Source organism: Callospermophilus lateralis, chromosome 11 (assembly GCF_048772815.1).
Source record: "Callospermophilus lateralis isolate mCalLat2 chromosome 11, mCalLat2.hap1, whole genome shotgun sequence".
NCBI lineage: Eukaryota > Metazoa > Chordata > Mammalia > Rodentia > Sciuridae > Callospermophilus > Callospermophilus lateralis.
In genome coordinates, this window is record NC_135315.1 from 89871328 (window position 1) to 89887512 (window position 16185).

The 16185-nt window shown below is 36.1% G+C and overlaps 1 pseudogene; it reads right to left on the reverse strand.

Annotated features, from left to right (window-relative positions):
- The window catches only part of LOC143410667 (ribonuclease H1 pseudogene), a 49019-nt pseudogene that overhangs the window by 11124 nt on the left and 21710 nt on the right, over positions 1 to 16185 (reverse strand).

Below are 16185 nucleotides of genomic sequence, written 5' to 3' on the forward strand. Positions count from 1 at the left end.
AGTTTCTGAACATTGCATAACACATTGAATTCTTCTTTCTAACTCTGAATACACTTCTTTGTTATTCATTTATTAACACTAACTAAGCATCCTCCATGTGCCAAAAATTATGCTTGGTGCTGTTAATATAAAAATAATGATCCAGAATTTCTTTCCATGTGGACCTTATATTCTACACTGGAGGAAGAATATAATATAATGCACTATAATGCAATGTGACAAAAGTTGTAACAATAAAATTAATTGTTTCTAAATACAGAAAAAGTAGCCTGAAGGAAGCTTCACTGAAGAGGTAGCATTCAAACTGTGTTTTGTAGGATGAATAGAAATTAGCTGGACAAGAAGATAGGTCAGGCCTTTTCAGGAGGAGAGAGAGAATGAAAACCAAATCAAAGCAAATCCCAAACACTTTCATTCCAGCAGTGCATCCTGTGAAGGAAACTGGTTTGACTTGGAAATAGTTAAGCAGATGACAAGTGGATGGGCACTCTGGAAACAATATAGTGTTTGAAATCAGTGATTATATTAAAATACAGATAAGAAGAACACCTAAAGAAAATTTTGTATCAGGTTATGAGTTTTAATTTTATTGTATCATCAACTCAATTGGGTTTTATGTAAGACTGAAGTTTTAAGTGTAAGCACTAAGAATATACCTAGTTTTAGGAATATACCTAAAATATGGACAGGCAGTTGACTGGACATTGTTGGAGACCTTTATGGAGCACATGATGATAAGAGTATTAGACTAGCTGACTAACAAAAGAGTGGTCTTGTGTGGGAGACATTTGAAAGTTAGAAGTAACAGAATTTAAATGCATTTTCATTTTCATTTTCCTTCTCATATGAAGCAGAAAGTTTGAATATAAAAAATAGGGATTTTTTTGGTGTGTGTGTGTGTGTGTGTGTGTGTGTGTGTGTGTGTTCATGTGTATTATTTCCCCAAGACTTTAAGTTCACTAGAGGTAGGGACCCTCTCTTGACTTACAATGCTCATGAGTTAGCTTGCATTGCTGTGACAAAATACCTCAGATAAACAACATAAAATAAGGAAAGGTTTAATTTGGTTCACAGTTTCAGAGGTTTTAGGCCATGGTAAGCTGTCCTCATTGTTTTTGAGCTAGTAAGGAAGCAGAACATCATGGCAGGGAACACGTGATGGAGCAAAGCTATAAACCTTATAGCCATTGGGAGGAGAGACTAGAAGCAGCTAGATTCCCAATATACCCTTCAAGGGCATATCCCCAAGACTTAACTTTCTTCCAATAGGTCCCATCTGCTAATATTTTCACCACCTCACAATAACACTAGCAGTCAGGGACCATGACTTCTACCCATGAGTGTTTGGGTACATTTATAACCCAAGTCATCACAATTTTTATATCTGTACTTTATTGTTTTGATAAATCTAATAGCTATTGTAGGAATAGTACAGGATACAGAGTGACAAATCTATTTCTCATCCTAATGAGTTAAGAAAAATCACCCAGGGTTTTGATGTATAATGGTATTAACAAATCAAACATTTTTAAATAAATTCTGCCTTGTGATTGTTATCATTTACTTTAAAATATAATTGCTTAAAGTTTTTTTGTATTATTGTTATGTCAAGAGAACTGTTCTTTTAGTTTACAGTTAAAGAATTCAATATTAGAGAAGTCTGAGACAAATCTAATTGTGGACCTTGAATCCATGGTTATAGTTTTGTAGCTCAATGCCTGAATCATAAAAACAGACAAAGAATTAACAAGCAGGGATGTTAACAGAAGGATTTTTATGTGCCAAGAAGGGTGTTACTTTATATATGAGACAATTAGTGTACTATTTGTTACTATATGAGTTATGTATTTACACTTCATTTTTTCTGCATGGCTTCTCTTTCTTTTATGACATTTAATGCTGACTAAAATACTGTTCAGTTGTGAGCACAGTTTTGCATGGGTGCGTTAATGTAGGCACACCAGTTGATGAGTTCCTGAGTGAGGTCTTCAAACACATCCAGCCTCTAAGGTAGAAATGCTTAACCTTGAACAGGTGAAGAGCCACATGGCCACAAAGTAGGGAGAGAGTGTGACATTGCAATATGCCATTGGATAAGGTATGCAGCAGGAGACTTTGTCACCATGACTTAGCACCACTCACACATTGATTCCACTGCACAGCCAACACATTGAGAGCAGAGCTTGTCTGTCTGATGGCGATTATTTGGAGATGCTGCACCTGTGCTGTTGGCGGTACATGCCTCTCGTTCCTCTTTATCTGTGGATACAGTGAGGGGAAAGCAGAATGGATCTAGGCTATTTATTTTCTCAGTAATGTTGAAGAGAGAGTGCAGGAAAATGCATGCTGTTCTACTTTTTCTATGCTGCAGTGGCCTTGCTGGCTATTGCTGGGAGCCTTCTAATGAAACACATCAACAGAAGAACTCATTATCAGGAGCCTTCTGTGGCTGAAAGGCTGTATCTGCTTGACACCAGCATGATAGCATAGGCTGTGTGACCTGGGCAATGGCCGGCTTTAAAAGACACACATGACTAGTTCTTCAGTGAGTGAACAGACACGTTGTAGTAGTCTGTTCATTGAAAGCTCATAATGCATTGGTGATGAATTCTCTCTGGAGCATGCCCCATGAAACTGTGATGACTGCTGTTGCTCAAACAGCTGGATTCCCTTATCGAATAAAATTCTCCTTATTGTCTCTTTCATATTCTTATAGAGGATCCAATTACTGTTCAGATTTTCATATTATTAAATTAAGAGATGAGGTGGGCCTTCACATCTTTCATAGCTCTGTTTGTGGGATAAAATACCTGGTGAAATAAGGTGGCATTTAAGGGCCTCCATTAGAAATATGTGCTGCCTTTTCTTTACATGTAAGAACATAATGACTAATTTAGAGTAATCCTGAAATGAAGTCATTGAATTATTGTCATAACTGGTAATTTTTTAATGAAACTATTATCATACTTGACATGCAGCTGTGTGTTGTCTTAAGTAGAAAAAGTTTTTTTTTTAAATTTTTCTGAAACTATCACAAAGCCCTGTTAGCTTTCCAGTGACACTGAGCTTTGAGTGGAAAGGAGGAAAATAACCCTCTGAACCACTCATACTAACAATATGGGAGAGAGAAAGGAAAAATGTATTTATCAACTCTTTACTATGTGCTAAAAGTTTTCCTGTATTTTATTTCCTTTATTATTGAAAGCAATTCTGTTAACTAAGTATCATTCTAATTTTTCTTGCTAATGAGGAAATGAGCTTAGAGTGGACATCATCAGAAACTTATAACTGCTTGTCATGATTTATCAAGTGTTAGGACCTGTGTTAGTAATGTTACATAGACTTTTCATTTTAATTCTCAAAACAAATATATATTTTTTCCATATGAGAGTTAGACTAAGTGAGGGCATACTGTATTAACAAACAGACCCCCAAATTTCCATGGCCTAATAACATAAAAGTTTATTTCTTGCACATACCAAGTTTATTCAGTGCCCACTAATTTTCCAAGGCAATTCCTCCCTGTGGTTACTTGGTGGTGGAGGTCAAGGGAAGTCCTATAACACTCTGGTAACAATGCTGAGAATGCAAGCTCCTTGTTTGTTGTTCAGGGGAATGCTGAGAATGCAAGCTCCTTGTTTGTTGTTCAGGGGAATGGTGCATGGGTTTGCATGGTCTCAGCCTGGAAATCACACATATCACACTCCCTCAGCCTATGGGCCAGATCTCTAGCCATATGGACACACCTTATTGTAAGTAAAACAAGAACTGTGGAACAAGTTGATAGTAATAAACACAGCTGGCACAGTAATATTGTAATCCTTGTTTTAAAAGTGAGAGTACTGAAGTTCAGAGAGTTTAATTGTGTTGCCTATTAATTAGTAGACTTATATCTTGAATGTAGGTCTCTCTGAGTCTAAGGAAACTCTTCTATCCTCCATCCCCCAACACACACACACACACTGAGCATCTTTGTGGTTTCAAGTTGTGTTGTATTTCTGCTAGCCAGCTTCCAAGATGGCTTACATTAGCATGGCCTCCAGGTAGTCAAATCCTGTGCAGTTGTCCTCTCCCTCAGGCAAGTCAGGTGACTCTGTAATTGATACTGTATTGCAGAAATGTCAGTGTAGCTTCTGAGACTAGGCCATGAAAGATGATGGTTTCTGCCTTTCTCTCTTGGTTCATTAGTTCTGGCAAAACTGGAGCTGACATTGTGAGAATACTGAAACAGCCCTGTGGAACTCTTCCATAGCAAGGGACTAAGACCTCCTGCTAACAGCCCAGACAATATGGCATTTGTGAGAGTGAGTCATCTTGCAAATAGAAATATCAACCAAATCGGCCTACAGGTGAATGAGCCCAGACCCATACCTAACAGCTGACTTTGAAAGAGCTTGCTACAGCCACACACCTAAGCTGCTTCTAAATCATTCTTGTGAGATGACAAATTTTATGACATTATAAGTTGATGAATTTGGGGGTAATTTATTATGTGGTGCTCTAGGTTGGATATTAAGAGTCCCCAAAGCCCATGGCTTAAATGTGTGGTTGCCAGGGAGGTGTTATTAAGGGGCAGTGAAACCTTCAAGAAGTGGAGTCTAGTAGGGGGTTTTCAGGCCATGGGAAGAATTCTACTGAAGGGGATAATAGAACCCTAGTACTTTCTTCTTTTTATTCCTTCCTTCCTTCCTTCCTTCCTTCCTTCCTTCCTTCCTTCCTTTCTTCCCTTATGAGCAAATATTGTTTACATTGTATACACTCCTAATGTTCTATCTTGGCTAAATATTTACAGGGGGGCAATGATATAACATTCTTTAAATCAACATTACATTATTGTTAGGAACATCATTTTGTCAAAAAAACAAAGTCAGGGACAATAATGAATATATCATAGTCACATATGCAAATTTTATGCATTTACATATACAAAAATATCAACATAGGTGTATTTCTATTTTTGAAAATATATATTTATGACAGTTTGGAGGTAGGGGTTTCTAAGAAAGACTGAAAGCCAGACTTAAGGAGCCTAGCCAGATGAGGAGAACTTTAGAACACATGAACGCATTAAAGTAATATTTAACAGGTTTTAGAAAAAAAGAAATAAAAAACAAAGTTTCTTATGAAAACACATATTTTAACATACATAAGGAAATATATTTACAAAATTTTGATATACAAAACATTATTTATTGATAGAATTGAGAAAGGTGTCTACCATAGAAATTATGATTACCATATTATTAGTGAGAACACTGTCTCAAAGAATTTTAATTGATTTGCAGAAGGTTTCACAGTAAAGGACAAAACTGGAATTTGAACCTGAGAGGTCTGATTTCAGATATACTTAGGGATTTACCCATTTCCAGGGATTCCTCTGCTGGGCTATCCATACATGGTCTTCTGGGATTCATGAAGGGTTAAAATGTCATGGACAATTGTGCATATATGTGATTTTTCCTGAATATGGTACCCAGACTGTGATTTCCAAAGAAGTCATGACCAACAGAGCTTAGGAACTGACCTTCCTGACTAATGATGATAAAATGGAAGAGATGGCCCTGCTTAATAATTAGATCACACAAAAGTACTTGTCTTCCCCTAGTGGAGGGCCTGGTGGAATAAAGAATTCTGATTGTAGAACAAAGAGAAAATGGGTCAGAGGTTGTAATTTAGGTGACTTTTTGCTTAGGATTGGCCTGGCTCAGCGTTTCAGTCAGTAACACAGGCAGACTTAAAAGAGTTTAGGCAACACAAATATTACACCTAAGCAGAGGACATACAACTCACCATGTGCATAGATTATGGGTATTCTAGATTATTCAGATATTTCTGCCATAGATAGCTAATTTTCTTTCCTACTGCATGCTGACGGCCAATTGTGGAGGAACTGAACAGAGAAGTTTGGAGGATGGTTCCCCTGGGATAGTTGCAGTGAAGGGTTGGCACCTTACATTGAAAATGAGACTTTTAGACTTCCTTAGAGTAACTGAATAGGTTGTGACTTTCTTATGTTGAATTGAATCCACCATGAGGTTCATTCTGGTCTGTTAGGACAATTTTGAAACCAGAAATACAATTCCCCATGAGAGTAATATGGTAAAGCATCCAGAATTACTCTTAACTTCCAGCATGCTGCCCCCAATTTTTTTTATAGCACAAATGTGTGTGAGTGTTTACTAAGGGACTCAGAGCCATCAGATCATTACAGATGTGCACACGGATGTTGTTGTCAAATAGGATGTTGTTGCCAAATACTTTCAAAAGTTGAGAGCAAAATCCATGGCACTCATGTGTTCTGCCTATTATGGATTCATATCCTTCCCTGGGCCACCTTCCCTATTACAACAAAGTAGCAATAAAACAATTTCCTTTGGATCTTCTGCCATAAACTTGGATACCCAAATAATCTGAAATTATTTACTCAGCTGTGCCTCCATCTCAGTGGCAGACAAATAATATGAATGAGATATGCACACAGACTCAATTACAGTCAAGACCTTTCTTGAAGAAAGACCCACTGAGAGGCTCTTGTCAGAATCCTGTAGGGCACTGAGTTCCTTTGCCCTGAAAATGGAAATATCTTTCTTTTTATGCTAAGTACCAGGGTAAGGAATTTTGCCTATAAATTTTGGGGGTGGATAGAGGGGAAATCAACCAAACTGTTCAAAATGGCAGAAGGACAAATAAAGAACTTCCTAAAGCTGTTATAAGCAGATGATACAGATATCATATTTGTAAAAAGTATAATATATTTTCTTCAATTCAAGGGAATGACTCTTGTTTTTCATTTTGGAATAATAATAAACATCAGTCTTAATGGAAGTGCCATGCTATGGTAAAAGAAGGCATTTGTAGTAGGATTTAGTGGAGAAGTATTTAAGCACTCAGTGTTCTAATTAGGCATGTACAGAACCTACCCTTTTATAGATTCATGAGTTCACAAATATCTTTTAACTTTTGTTATCTCCTCCAAACAGGCTGCAGTCCTATTTTTGATTTCCCCATTGACCACGTGAAACATAGAAAATAGCTAAGCCTTTGCAGAATCACTTTCTTTTTTGTTAAATGAGAAAATTTTCACTAAATGAGTGTTGTTTCCAAATGAGTAAATGAGATCATATTTTTTATGAAGAAACTAGATACTAACAGTTGACAACTAATAGTCACAATCAGCTGATATAAATATTAAGCCAGTTAACCTTTTGGCTTGAATTTGAGAGTGTATTAATTTTACCTATGAGTAAAAGAACTCTGAGTTCTAAATATTTTTCTTTCATCTATCAATCAATCAATCTATCTATCTCTTAAGACAATCATTTTTATTGTATTTCATGTTATCACAATGAACATTAATAAAGTCAAATCAGTTTGTGTATTTTAAAACATTATACCCTAAAACCTTAATTTTCTTAACATACCCATTATTTCTAATTACTTTTTTTTCTGGTGGAAAGTAAATAATTTTCTTTCCTTTATCACTTCCAAAACATAATCTTTCTGCATAGATTTTACTAACATGTAAGTTTTTCTTTATTTTGTACTTTAATTAAATAAACATTTGTTTATTAATATTTTTTGCACTGAAATATATTCACTTAAAATTTGATGTTTTTCTCCCTATACTCGTTTCAGCTTTAGAAGTGAGTGTCAAAATGACATTTATTTTATTTTTTCTTTTGTCATTGAATGAAATAGTGGTGTCAGGTTTACCTTCTGAACAAACTCATAATTTGATGAGAATAGTGACATAAATGTGTTCATTTAACTTCTAAGTGCTGTGTTCACAAAACGTTATTATGCACAAAGATGGAGCAGTTGATTTTGCTTTCAAGCAAGGCTAAGTGAACCCAGATCTTTCCATTCATGTTGTAATCATCCCCTTACCCAGATCTTTCCATTCATGTTGTAATCATCCCCTTACCCAGATCTTTCCATTCATGTTGTAATCTTCCCCTTACATGGCTGTAATCTAATGAGCAGAGCCTCCACCTCATCTGTTAGATATTTACCAATTTAGGGTAGCAGAACTCTGCTTTATCTCAATACTAGTGTTATCCAGCTTTCCATCACTGTAATAAAATACCTAATAAAATCAACTTAAGGGAGGAAAGGTTCAATATGACCCAGAGTTTCAGATCATGGTCAGTTTGATCCATTGCCAGCTGTAATTAAAGAGAAAATAATTCTATATTGTTCATGCTAATGCTGATTTCTCTGTTATATAATAAAATGATACCTTAACTAATAATAAGGAAGAAACTCATTGGATCAGTTTGGGAAATGTAAACTCTATAGTTGTTTTAAGAATCTGGTATTCAAAGCTGTGATCAAAGTCAATATATTAGAATTAAATTCTACTTTAATTGTGGTGGAAGCCATTAGAGTAAGAAGTAGGAAAAAAGTTTCAAGCTATAAGGGCAGAAAACTAAATGATACAGACATATAAGCATTTAAAGGAGAGGCAAATAAAGGAGGAAAAACAAAGGGGAGAGGTAAAGAACAGTCAGGGAAAGGCGACTGTGTTTCAAGGAGGGATGGCTTCTAGTGTCAGTTGATGAAGAATATTCAAAGGGAATGTTGGTGAAGAGGCCACTGGATTTGGGATCTTATAGACCACAATCTCAGAGGCAGTAGTTTTGATGGCCTGTGATGGGGAGAAGTTGGTTCATCATGAGTGGCTGCAGAGTAAATATGAAGTAAGGGGTCTGATTGCAAAGAGAAAGTGTGTGGTCTTTTATGGTTTTTAGACTACAGGAAAATTCTGGGCCATAGTAACCACATGAAGTGTGAGGTCTTAGGTTGGTTCCTGGTTTGAAAAAGACAGCAATGAGACATTTTAGGGACAATTTAGAGAAATTAAAATAGGAATTGGCCATTTGATGGTAATAAAAAATTATTTATTTCTACTTATGATAATGCAAATTTGAATATGTAGGAAAACCTTAATAAACATGAATATCAAAAAGTTTAGACGTAGAATGTCCTGAAGTCTATCATTTATTTTTAAAATGCTTCACCACACAAAAAGTAAAGTGATTTTAGAGAAGATGAAACATGCCATGATTCCCACTCAGAGCTCTAAATAAGCAACGGAAACCTGAGCTAAACTTTTTAATATTTATAAGTCTAGTCTGAATACCACTGTTCCCTGAATGCCTCAAGTTACTCTCTCTACAACTAAGGAATAGTCAGTGAAAGATGCCCAGTCCCATCAGTTGATTGTCTTAAAGTTTCCTTTAATTTCTAGGATTCATCTGACTCATTGGAGATGTGTACAAAGGGTTTACAGAGCATAGAAACAAATCATGACCTCAATGAACTGAATATCTCTATTTACCTAACTAGTTTATTTTTCTTTATCTCTGGAGATGAGGGCACTGAAGCTCAAATAAGTGATGTTACTTCAAGTCTTGGAGCAGAGTTCAAAATCAAATTGAAGTCAATCTGATTCCAGCATCTTTTCCACTATCTGCAATGGAGCATTAGCATTTAGTTGAGAAATGAGTTGGATTAATAAAAATCATGGCCAACACTCAAAGGTCTTCTCCCTTTTACTTATTCTTGCCTCAGTTTCCCTACCTGTATCTTCCATGGCTGCTCCAGCCAAACATGATGATGGATCTTACTTGTTGAGCTCAGGTCCTTCAGCCTCCCCTCATGGTTGTTTTTGCTTATTGGAAGCAGTTAATTTCTGAAATGTACTATTGTTATGATACTTGCTTCTGTCTTCTTTTCTCTATTTGGGATGATCAGATTACCTATAGAGATTCTGATTCTTGCCCTTGGACATTTAAATCACATGTTTTAGTTCATAACTTAGCATCTATCACCGATCTGGTGAATTTTGTCAGCACATTTAAAGAAAACGATCCTCTGTATTTTCCATCCTAATTGCATCTTGGACATTCTTTGGTGTGAAGAGTCTTAATGGGACATCACAGAAATAGCCAATGTGTGTTATTGTCTTTAGGTCAGGCTCTTCTGCTCATCCAGGAAAAGAAAGTTGACCTTTATCTTCCTCAACCCTAGGATCTCTAGCAAGATCTATTTAAATTTTACCAGTTACTTTTAAGAAGTCTGCATGTTGCTCCATATCTAAAGAGGAATTGTCCACAGTTTTTCTCATTTTTGTACCAGTTGAATCATATTTTGCAGTAGTCTTTTTTCTTTTTTTTTGGTGAGGTCGTTAGCACTTCCTAATATTTCAATTTTATCTTATTTTTAAAATTTTATCTTATGTTCAATTATTTCACTAATTTTTATAAGTGACAATGCACAAAAGAAACAAATATTTTTTCTTATATTTTTTCTATAAATCTCCATTGGTATGTTTAAAAACAGAGTATTTGTCTTGATGTGAAAATATTTGTATTGGTCGATAAATACTTTTCACTTTTTTCAGTGTTTTCAATTCTTAGGGACAAGAATATTTATGTTGAATATATTTTGTATTCCAATTTGGAATTCTTCACTTACTGGCTGTGGTTTTTCTATGAAATCATTTATTTTTTTTTTTCAGTGTTAAAGGAATAACAATTTCTACTTATTTCACAGGGGTATTTTGTGAAAATAAAACAGAAATCTGAGAAACCTTAGAATGCTACCAGTCCCAATGCACGTGTCAGGTACAGTCAATATTTACATTTCACATATGGAAAAGCAATCCCACTCTGGTTTATAGAAGATCATTTGCTTTTTGCTTGAGCTATTTCCAGATTTTCTCCTATTTTCTTACTAAGTATGAGAGAAATAAACAAGAGTACAAGTCAATGGTTTTCGTAGAAAACACCTTTCTGATGTTTGCCCAGATAATGAAACTACCAGTTGTTTCTGAGCACTTGCAGGACAGCAGAAGTGCAGTGGGCAAGAACTGTAGTGGAAATGGCTGAGGTAGGGGGTCCAGAATGAGCTACTGTGTACTTATAAGAAAAAATAATGGCCAACTGAAGGGTGGTGAGAACTTCATTTCAGAGGGTGTTTTCGAGGAAGGAATGAGGAAAGACAGAGATGGTCAGGTCAAAGCAATACAATTTAAAATGTATGTTTTTGGTTATGAATTGGATTTCCTTGAATGCTTTTGAAAGATATAAGTAAGCATTAGAACCATTCTAATGGCTTCAGGTGAGGAACCATGCTCTTTGTGGTACTCTGGGACACTAGGCTTAGTGAGAATGTGTTCACGTCTCCTCCTGTCTACTCTCAGTTCTTCCCTGCTATGGCTGTTCTGTTACCTGGCAAGCTGATCCTCACCTCTGAGCAATGGGAGTAGGAAAGAGGAGAGTGAGGGTGGGGACTTACTGCTCTTTCTTCCTAAAGGTCACTGTTGACAAGTTGTGTCCCTTGTCTGTAGTCACAGTTCCTGTGAAGGGGCCTCCTGGGACTCCAGGTTTTAGTTGACTCTCCCTTTTCTGCCCTTCTTGCCACAGCAGCCTGTGTCCTGCCTTACCTGCATCTTGGCCTCCAGGATACTGTTGCTATCTCCATAGACTCCTGATAATCATTTCTTTATGAACTACTTTTCAACTTACCCACATTAAATATGTTGTCTTCTCTGGAACCCTGGTTTCAGGACCACACAAGGTCTTTGGACTTATTTGGTTTACAGAATCATTTTTAATGGCATTTGGAAAGTCCCTGCAAGACACACAGGTGACTTAGTGGCTAGAAAGATCCATCAGCTGAAATGGGCAGAACATTTATTTTGGCCTTTCTTTATGCTGGAGATGGGAGCCTAGCAAGTCAGAGAGCTGAAGCTGCACTTTGGTGCTAGTGTGAGTGCAAGTCTTGAGGGGTAAGAAAACGGGAGGCAGACTTTCCTGAGCACCAACTTCATATTGGTATCAGTGTTCAACACTTCATATCCTACATCATCCTAAAAATAAAAGTACCTTCTCCTTCAACTTATGCATGTGTGTCATGAAGATGAGACTTGTTTTTCCAGTATCTCTGAACCATAAATGGCAGTTATGATCAAACCTTTCTGGTCTCCAGCTACCAAAAGTTGTTTTCCCAATTTGTAGTACCTCAAAGTATGTAGAAGCTCTTAAAAATACAGATTGCCAGGATCATCTCTGATCTACAGAAGAAACCTCTGGTTGCAGTCTTTGGGTAGGTTTTATAAACTGCCCACAGGGAATTCTGATGTATAGCTAGTTGGGAAGGACTCAGTTAAAATTGTTTCACTAAGAGTATTTATTCTGATTTTTCTCCAGTTGCTTTTCAAAAAGATCATGTATTTTAGTAATTGGTCATGAATTATTTCCTGAAATACCTTACTAGAAATAGTTTTATCTCTGTTTTTGTCACCTATTATTATATTATTATCTGTTATTATGTTTATTAACTAAAATCAGAATATGATTTCAGATTCCATGAAAATACATCCAGACTAAATTAACAATAATGATAAAGAAATAAACTCAGGCATTATTTTTTAAAAATGATATGGGAAATGAGAATATTGTGAAATTGGCATTTACAATATGATTTTATTAAACTCATAATCTCTTTGTCATTTGTGAACCATAGATAATATCTCTATTGTGAGTGCTTTCCATATTTTTGGGGGTGAAGAAGAAAATATTACACAAACCCTTAGTGCCTATACTGAATTTTATTTATGTCATTCAATCATTCACTGGTTATTTTTGATTTACCCATTTTAAAATAAGATAAATCCATCTTGCTGATTTCAAAGTAATATCTATCAAATATTATGTTTGAAATGTTTATAAGTCACTGAAAGGTAAGATGATACAAAATTAAAGCATCAATAAAATACAAATAAAAGTGAACCACATTTATAGGGGCTCATAAAATGTGTAGATACCAATGAAAATGTGTAATTTCATTAATTATTGGGAATCCAGTGTCTGATCATGCTTACCTATGAGTAGGTGCTAAATACTGACTGTAGGTGGCTATAGTGCATCATTATTACATGATATAACAAATGACTGCATGGAGATGTCTTAGAGGTATATTTAAATTCAAAAATCTATCAAAAATTGTTACCCCAGGAGGAATTTGTGAAGACTTCACAAAGTCAGCAACTATCATTCAGAAATTGTAAGCTGGAAGGGTCTGGGTGATAGGAATTACAGATCTTTTCCCTGTCCTTGGAGAACATGGAATAAGAAGTGAGCTAGTTACAAGAAGTAAAACTTTTCCAGAGGTTCATGACTTGGAAGGGAGATCCAAAAAAAAAAAGGATGTACAAAATAATGACTCTGAATATATTTTCCATCATCGACAATAAATGATTGCTTTTGTAAAGCTTTAGGATATTTATCCTAAATATTTTTTCTTAAACATTTATATTTACTTTAAGTGTACAAACATGAAAATATCTGACCTTTATCCTTTATAGTACAAAAAAAATCAGTATAAATATTTATAGCATGACCATCAAGGAAAGTTCTTCCCACAATGTGAAATTGAAGGTTAGCATTCACTTTAGCATGTCCACATCTGTTTGTCTTATGGAACGTGCCCAGGCCTCTGGCATGGATGATATTAAATGAATTTCTGAGCTCACTGCTTCTTGGAGAATCTCCTAGCATCAAACCAGGGAGCTAAAATGGACATCATCTCTCTGAATCCTGATATAGTATCTATTGAAGCCATTCATCTCCTCTGTGAATCATTCTGGATCTACACATCAGAGAGGCTGTTGACAAGACTCCTACATTTCCCCAGCTAAATAAAACCTGCTAGTTATCCTCTATTTATAGAGTGATTATCTCTGTTTATTTGAAATTCAAAAGGAAGAAAAAACATTTTGCATACAAATCATTAGGAAATTTAAAATAGACCAAAGCTAATTTCAATTCTAGGAATATGCAAAGCTGATAGCTACCCTTGTTAAGAAGGAACCATTTACTTACTGTTTTTGAGTCCAGCTGTCATCTTTCTTTCCCCAATTTGGGAAAAAGAGATTAGTATAAGAGGTTATTTTGGAATATGCAAGATGTGCTGATGAGCTAGAATTACATAGTGACATCTTGAGAACTTCTAATTGGATACTGCTTCTAGCTAATTTATAATTCTTTAAAGATGCTACATTCACATTGTTTTTCTTTGCTTTCATTCCCCATAGCCCCCCATTTCTTTAAGACTGCTTTAAGTACCTCAAAGGTTTTTCTCTACAAAATTCAACCAGTTGAATTAAACATTGCAACAGGCAAGAAGCTAAAGGTAAATCTCCTTAAATATTTTCCAAAATCCTCTAATTACCTCTTGCAAAACTTTTGCTTTGTTTTCGGTGCTTAGTTGTGTTCTGTTGTAAGACAGAATGAATCTTAGAAGCCTTTGACTTTTTGCCCTTTGTTAAGGGCAGATGTCATTTTCCCAAGGATCTGATGTAAAATAAAATAACATAAATTTGTTCAGGTAAAACAAGGTGAATTATTTGTTTCCCACTATCTGAGTATCTCTAAGTAGCCCCTAAGTAGCAATCAGAGACAGGAAAAGAGAAATCAAATAATGGGCATGATGTGAGGTGCTAAGGGGCTGATCACTCTCTTGAGGAGTTAGGAGATGCTGCCTGTGGAGCATCAGTCCTGAAAGCTAGGTGCAGAGAAGATCTGAGATCCAAGCAAATGGGTCACAGGCATGCCAGCACCTTTAAGTGTCACTTGCTGGATCCTCACCTGATACAGACTCAAGCTTTCTGTTTTTGAGAAATGTAGTGGCATTTCCAAATTCAATGGTGAATTGAACTATTTTTTTATGTGAGATAAGTTGAGATTCAGTTTTTACTTGAGATATAAATAACATGGATCTGAGTGTCAGTTATTCATTCCAAAGACTGATTTCAACTGTCTTAAAGAAAACATAAAATTATTCTCTCCTCCCCTCTACTCCTTTAATTGTACCCTTCCTCCTCCTCTTGGTGTTTTCTTCTTTTTTCATCTCCCGCTCTCCCTGCTCCCTCTCCTGAATATTAATTGATTCTCCTGTAATGTGCTCACTCTTAGCCAATATGAAAGTCATGGACCTTCAGAAACCTACGTCCTCCAACCATGCCTCAACTGCCTACCATTTTCACCTCCTCCCAGTAGTCCATTCAAATTATTAATCCAGCACATGGATTAATCCACTGGTGAGGTCAGAGCTTTCAGGAATTAATCACTTCTCCAAACATCTACTTCTGAACATTGCTGCATGGAGGATAAAGTCTACAACAGATGAGCTTTTGGGGGACATTCTAGATTCATACCATAATGTTTTCTGACATTACAGCACAAAATAGGTGGAATAAGTAAATCAGTTAGACAGCTATCACTATAGAGATCTCAGGCTTAGGGCACATGGGGGGCCATCAATTTGCTGCCACCTCCTCTTATGCCACTAGGAACATATTCTTCCTGGCTTCTACAGAAGGTGTTTGTAGACCAATACTCAAGCTGGCAGGCAAGTGTCCAGGGATGTCTTATAAGGGAGCTAGGGCAGGATAACTGAGCTGAGAGGGACATGGGTAAAGGAAGAGAAGAAGCCAAGCAGCATCCACTGCACATGTGTTCACCTCACCTTGGGGGTACAGGAGAAAGGGGTAAACCCCCTTGTCTAGGCTGGGTCTTCAGCTGTATCCCCAGATATAAATGTAACTGGCTGAGGAGCTGTGGCAGGGAAGGTCATAAGTTAACTCAGTTTGAAGATGAAAAAAATGGAATGAGAAGATTTTTTCTTTGAAATGATAGTGAACCTTCTGAGAAGCACTGCAATTGTAACCTTATAAAAATCTCTAGTTCTTATATGAAACTCTACCTCTTCCAGTGGCTCAGTGGAATCAAATGGGATAAAATACACATTTTCAGAAGACAGATGGTTGGATATTGACTGGAAATGCACAAAAAAAAGGAAAAAAAAGAAAGAAAACATGGAACATAAAAATGATATGTAAGACAGAGAATTCACTTCCAGAAAATGTTGCTATTATGAAGAGTTATTCTTGGATGAAATGATGGCAGATTTTTAAAAGATACACTGTAGATATTTGCCATCATTTACTTGGATGATTGTTATGGGAAAAAAATGTCATTTTTAATTCCTCCAGTACTATATTTTACAACAGTCTTACTGCCTTTATTAAACCAAACATAATGTAAGCCAATTATTCATTTTCCTTATATACCATATCAAGTTCAAACCAAGTCACCAAATTCAGATAGATATGTTAAT